The following is a 6723-nucleotide window of genomic DNA, read 5'->3' as shown; positions in this document are numbered from 1 at the left end:
TGTGTGTGTGTGTGTGTGTGTGTGTGTGTGTGTGTGTGTGTGTGTGTAATTCAAAGGGACAGCACTAGCAGCTAGAGGGGGGAACCAGGAAAGAATCTTAGGACCGGGTCAGAGGTGGGCAGAGAGATCATTATATTCATGGGGACAGAAGATGGCTTGTCATCTATGGGGGGAAAGCAACCCAAAATGAGTAGGCCAGTCTGTGGAGCTTCAAGACTATAGAGGGGTCATAGACAATGTGTATGTGAGAAGAGTGTATGAAGATTGGAAAGGGACCAGCTTGTGAAGTGCTGTAAATGCCAAAGGACTTCATATTTAATCCTGGAGATAAGAGGAAGCCACTGAAGTTTACTGAGAAGAATGCTGTTGGTAGGCCTACACTTTGGCAGCTGTGTGGAGGATGGATTAGAATAGAGGGAGACCTGATACAAATGACCTCTTAGAAGGTTATTGTTAGTCATCTGAACTAGAGAAGTGGTTAAGTGAGTGGAGAGATGAGGATGCATGTAAGAGATTTTGTAGGGAAAGAAATCACAAGATTTGGCAACAGACTGGATATATGGGGGGAAGGGGACTGTAAATGAGAGGAGTCAAAGTGACATTAAGGTTAGAAACCTTGGAGGGATAGAGATGTCCTTAATAGTAAAAGGGAAATTCAGAAGGGGGTAGGGTTTGGGGTGAAAAGGCAAACACATTTAAAGTGCTTTCTGTGAAATGGTGTGTGATAAGAATGGGGATTCTTTGAGGATATTTTAATGTTAGTTCTATTTTCCCTTTAAAATGTGCAATACAGCATTGTCAAGATATTACATTGTAGCCATATGAAATTAGGCTTAAATTTTTCTCTTTTGTCACATAATTTCCTTGAACCCTTGACTTCTCTTTGTTTTAGTCAGGGATATTTCATATCTCCTTCCTCCATCTTCTCACAAACTCTGGCCATATGGGTTTTGCCAATATAGTTTAAACCTCAAAGAGTTCTATGAATGAATGAGCTTGGAAACTTAGATCATACCTAAGATCCCTTCCGGCTCTAACAGTCTGAATCTTTCCCCATGATGCCAGACCCAGTAGGAAGATTGTAGGGGCTCAGGCCATTGCTGCCTCCCTTCCTTACCTCTAAAATCTCAGGACCTGTGCTCTACCAGAAAGAGCTCTGTTGCCCTCTAGGGGAGTCCAGCCCAGCTTGTAAATATAGTTAAGTCTCACCAATATTGATTATTTGGGGAGGAGGTAAGCCAATCTGAATTTATGAAAAGTCTAAATTGTAGCTTTTTGTTCCTTTTAAAAATTGAAACACAGGTTAATTTCTTTAGTGTAGTGTACTGTAAAGTATATTGCACTTGGAGTTAGAAAATTTGGGTTCCAATCTTGGTCTATCATTTGAATTCATTATCAAACAAAATAATATATGGAAAGCTCTTTGCAAACCTTAAACCACTATATGAATATGAGTTATTGGGTATGTTCATAAGCAGCGGGGAGGAGCCAGTAGGTAAGGGGAGATTGAAGATTAGAGGAAAGGATGATGGTGGGGGTAACCTACTGCTATTATTGTGGTGATTATATTGAGGGCAATGCTATGTTATAATTAATTATGTGACCTTCTACAGGTCAGTTAAATTTTAATTCCTGTTTCTAATTCCATTTCTTACCTGAATTCTGAGGTCTTCACTTCCTCATTTTTTGGATGAAGTAGTTGAACTCTAAAGTTCCTTCCAGTGCTAAATGCCATAATCTGTTTCCTCAATTAACCCAAAATCATGGCTAAAAAAAATGTTGCCAAGTAGATTGCCTTTTGTGTTTGCTTTAACATAAATTTACAAATATAATGATTTGGAATTGGCATGTTATTTGCCTTCAAATTAGTGCTACCAGAAATGTCAGTGAAGCTTTCTTAGGTAGGTTAATCATCACCCCGTCAATTTCTTTAGAATATCAGTTTGCCTAAGAACCCAGCCCAAATTAGATTATCCTGATTTTTGCTTCAGTAATTTCCAGATAACAGAAATGACATTCTGCTAAAACAGTTATATCTAATATATTGAGGGAAAAAAACACTAGTCTGGAAGTCAAGAGATCTGGGTTTTAATTCTAGCTTTATCATTAACTTGCTCTGTGACTTTAGTCAAAATTATTTTTTTTTCCTTTCCCATCTGCAAAAAAAAAAGGGGGGGGATTGAAATAGATAATCTATAACATTTCTTCCAACTCTACCAATGAATGAAAAAATTTACATTCAGGGGAATTGTTTTCCCCACATATAGAGGGGTTAGCTGCTACAGGAAGTCAAAATTATTTTTGTAGGATTATGGTTTTAGAGCTAGAGGGAACCTTAGAAGTAATCTAATCCCATTCAGTGATTTTACATATAAGTAAACTGAGGCCCAGAAATGTTAAGAGACTTACTCAAGGTCATACAGATAGCACAAAACTTGAACCCAGATTTTCTGACTCCAAATATTTCCACTGCATTATGGTGTCATTGGAATGTTGTGAAATGAGCAGCTGAGGATTCAGTTTTCATTGAACTCCAGAGTGAGATCCTCAGTGTTATGAGATCTACCTGAAATGTCAGTTGTTTATTGAAAGTCTGGGAGCTCTCTATCTCTTGACACAGAAAATAACTCTCACCCAGGTACAAGAGCAGTCATGTCAGGCCTTTGAGGGCAAGATGAATGCTTTGTTCAACCCACACCTGGTCTGGAAACAAAGGGAGGGCTCCCTGGGAAAGCAGCTAATCTCTCCATTCTTACTGACCTGTGCATTTTGCTGTCAGACACAAAGCTTTCTTCTGAGAAACAAATACTATCCACAAAAGACATAGACATTCTGAAACAGCTTCCAGCTGCCACCTTTTCTGGAAGGCCTACATTTCCTTCCCTGCCTCTTTACCCTGAATGTGGACTCCAGGGTGTTGACCTGAAAAAACTGTCAGGGACCTGTCCTCCAGAATCTCTCTACCCTATTCCTTTGCTTTTCTTTCCATCTATGAGGATCAATTAAACAACTGGGCATGTTTAGCCTGGCAAAGAGAAGAGTTAAGGGTCATAGGAGAGATTTTATTTTCTGGTATTGATAGGCTATTATTTGGGGGAGGATCTTGTTCTGTTTATCTCCATTGGGCAGAATCAAGGGCAATGAATGGAAACTGAGAAAGAGGCAAATATAGCCTTTACTGGCAGGAAATCTTAAGAATTAGAGCTTTGGAAAAGTGGAATAGACTTTCTCAAGAAGCTCTCTCCTCCTTGGAGATTTTCAAACAAACTGGATGACCATTTGCTGTCTGTGTTAGTGGGGAATTTTTTTCAGGTATAAGCTGGACTGAATGGCCGCTGGGGTCCCTTTTAGCCCTTGGATTCTGTGATTCTCTTTATTTGATCACATCCTTTTACCCTTCCATCCCAACTATTTAATGAGGACTATAGACACTGATCTTTTCTGTGTTTTTAGATAACTTAAGTCTCTCTGGAAAGAGAGGCTTCTTGTCTCTCCTTCCCATTCCCCTTCAACTCCCCCAGAAGAATTAATCAATCAGCAAGTTATCTTAATTATTAATCACTTAATTTGTGTCCAGTGTAAAGCAGCTTTGACATCAAGAAAACCTCTGCTAAATATTGCCTCTGATATGTATTGTCTGTGTGACTACAAAGAAATCGCTTAACTTCTCTCTGCCCCAGAAAGTTTTCTAAGGCCATAAATTGCAGAGAAGGTGCTGTTCTGCATTGATAATAGTTTTTTTTTTTTAATCAGGAGTTCAATATTTCAATGTAAACACAAATCTAGTTCCATTCCCATCTCACACCATGTGACAAGTTCAGTGATGGGCATTGAGAATACAGAGACAAAAGCATAATATTCTCAACCCTCAAGGAACTTACGTTCTATCAAGGGAGGTCATATGTATATAGGTAGTACTTACAAGCTTTGGGCTTACTCTCCCTATTTATACTCCTGCTGCTGAAAGTTCACATCTCCAGAGCTCAGCTATTTTTCCCTCTCTGGTCCCCTTCCCACCAAGCAGTGTTTGGAGTTCTCTAACACTATAACTCGTAAGCCTTCATTTTAGTTATTCCCTTCAATATCAGACACCAGTTAATATTGCCCCAAATTTAATCTCATCAGAAATTAGCACCCCAGTATTAATTTACTCATTGATATTTCCCCAATGTCACCAATGACCAGATAATATCAATTAGCTTTTAGAAAGGGCTGTTTACTGTATAGAGCAAGAGCAGATTTATAGAAATATCCCTCCCAAAGTCCAAGTGGTAATTAGAAAACATTCCTTCCACCAAGCTCACTTCTCATGTAGCACATAGCAACTGTGGCTGGGCTGGGTCAGTCAGGTTCCTCCTCAGGCCAGGTTCTACTCGCTAGCTGTAGCAAGGAACGGACTCTGCTGTGGACTCCTACTGCCGACCCTCTAATGTTTCTTTTGACTCCTTGAAGTCCATGAGGTTGTTCCATCTCCGCTACTCATTCACATAAAGATAAACACATCAGACAGAAAAATAGAAACACCATGGGTTCAAGGCCATCTGGCAGCTAGGTAGGGGAGGGGTTGCCCCACCTGGAGGCTTGTAGCATTTCTTCCACCTCACTTGACAGCTTTCAGGGAGAGAGGGAATTTGAATTCTTCTTTTGTAGTCATTTGCATGCATATTCAGTTTCGGCTGAGCAGCCAGTTAAAATTATTTTTCTCACCCCACCAGGACAGAAAACAATCCCAGAACACATGCATATGTTCTAAAGTGGAGGATTGAGTCCTTCATCACTGGAAATAAACTTCCCAAACTTCCCATGTGGACTGGCCTACTGCACAGCATACTGTTTATACTTAAAGAATTGGGCCCCTACTGACCAGCTCTCTGTCACACATCGAAAGGTCATCATCAGCCTCACCTGTCTCTCAGCATAAGCAGAAAGAGACACAGTATTTCTCACCCCAAGACATATACCTTTCCATTTCTACTCTGATGTCCTGATAGATGCAGATACAGATCCATCTTTTTATTTCCTCTCCTTCTATCCCCACCAGAGAGACCCTCTACCTTCACCTCAGTTTCTTTTCCCAGCAAAAACTTCATAATGTGATGGATAGAGTGCTGAATTTGAAGTCAGAGATCCAAATATTACTTTGGACACTTAATGACTGTATGCCATGTACAAGTCACTGACATCAGTTTTCTCATCTGTAAAATAGGCATAATAGTACCCATAGCACCTACCCTCAAAAGGTTGTTGGGAGATTGAAATGAGATAAATGTATGCAAAACAATATGTAAATGTCATCTTATTTTCTCCCCACATAAATTCTTACCTCACCTCACAAAGATACATAAACTCATCTTCCTCTGCTTGCACAGATATACCCTTTTATCCCTATATACACCTATGTACACACACACATCCTTCACATAGCACATTTTCACCTGTCAAATGAATTCATAAGATATGGAACCTAGAAATCATGTAGTCTGCCCACCTCATTTCAAGAATGAGGAAACTCAGGCCCAGTGAGGGGAAATAAATTGCCCATGGTCACATAGTAAAAGCCAGACTTTGAACTCAGGTTCTCAAAAATCCAGTTCATTGATCTTTTTCAATGTATTAACCACATTCTATTCAGCAAACATTTTTTGAATGTCTAAAATATACAAGGTCTTCTTCTAGGCACTAAAAAAAAAATAAATTCTACAGTTCCTACCCTTAAGGAATACCTGCTCACCTACACACAGTCTCAGTTTCTCATGCACATAGTAACACATACTTATTGACAAAAGTGTATAAGCTCACCTGGTACTCACAGTTGTTCATATATACTCTCCCTTCATCAACATTTATTTTTCAAGTGCCTGCTATGGGCAAGACATATGTTCTGTTGGAGAGAAACAATAGAAACAAACATATGTATCAGCCTCATTTAAATGTGTATCATTGGAATGGATATGGTAATGAATCAATGGAATCCATGTAGATGAATTTTACAGCTGAGAAAATTGATATCCAGAGTCTTAGAGGCACTCACATACTCACATGTTCCCTCCCTTCCCTGCCCTGAGGAGGGAGACTGAACAAAGTTGACTGTTTTCCCTTCCTAAATAAAAGTAAAAGATGAATACATAAATAATAGATAAATTAAAAGATAAATAATAATAAATAAAAAATAAAATAAAGAGTAAAGAGAATCACAGGGGAGTTTATTGTGGTCCTCTCCTGTGATTGAATCCCCTTACTTACCTTGCTCAACTCTGTTAGACTAGCAACATAGGGGAGAAAACAGATGGATCACATTCTAAAAGGTGAGATCATCTCACTTTTGCCCATTCTTGGAAAAACTGTTACTTCCCAGATATTTTATTAGTCACTCCTTTTGTTGAAAGACAGTTTGGCATTACCAGTGGAAAATAAAAATGTTTTCAGAAGATGATTTCTTTCAAGTATTCCTAGGATCCCAAAATGATTACTTCTGGGGATGTAGCAATGGAGGAAAGTTCAACTACTCTTGGTAACAAGAAATGGATGTGTAATGTGTGTGGCTGTGGGTGCTGCTGTTGTGGAAAAGATAAATTTGTATCTGAAATTGCAAATGTTTGTTTATATTATCGCACAGTCTTATAAACCATGGCATATATCAACATTATTTGTTCAGTAAACATTTGTTAAGCCCTTACAGCGTGCAAGGAATTGGACTAGGAGATAAAGGCAGCATATTCCTCA

General features: G+C 39.0%; 1 protein-coding gene and 1 long non-coding RNA gene across 3 annotated transcripts in view; one reads left to right on the top strand and one right to left on the bottom strand.

The window, feature by feature from the left end:
* Positions 1 to 6723, top strand: part of NTN1 (netrin 1) — a 440610-nt gene that overhangs the window by 394847 nt on the left and 39040 nt on the right. The gene's annotated exons all lie outside the window — the stretch shown is intronic.
* On the bottom strand, positions 3614 to 6665 carry LOC138150243 (uncharacterized). Of its 2 annotated transcripts, none has more exons than XR_011165533.1 (4): positions 6244 to 6665; positions 6032 to 6100; positions 5800 to 5881; positions 3614 to 4475 (listed from the first exon to the last, which is right to left on the bottom strand). It is a non-coding gene; the product is annotated as an uncharacterized lncRNA (long non-coding RNA). The 2 variants fall into 2 exon arrangements; XR_011165534.1 differs by having other exon boundaries at positions 6040 to 6100.

The sequence above is a fragment of the Petaurus breviceps genome, unplaced genomic scaffold, assembly GCF_028583685.1.
Source record: "Petaurus breviceps papuanus isolate PSGF00001 unplaced genomic scaffold, PetGlider_PUasm1.0 90865, whole genome shotgun sequence".
In the NCBI taxonomy this organism is placed as follows: Eukaryota; Metazoa; Chordata; class Mammalia; order Diprotodontia; family Petauridae; genus Petaurus; species Petaurus breviceps.
The sequence above is the reverse complement of the archived record's forward strand: the minus strand, read 5'-3'. Positions and strand labels throughout refer to the sequence as shown.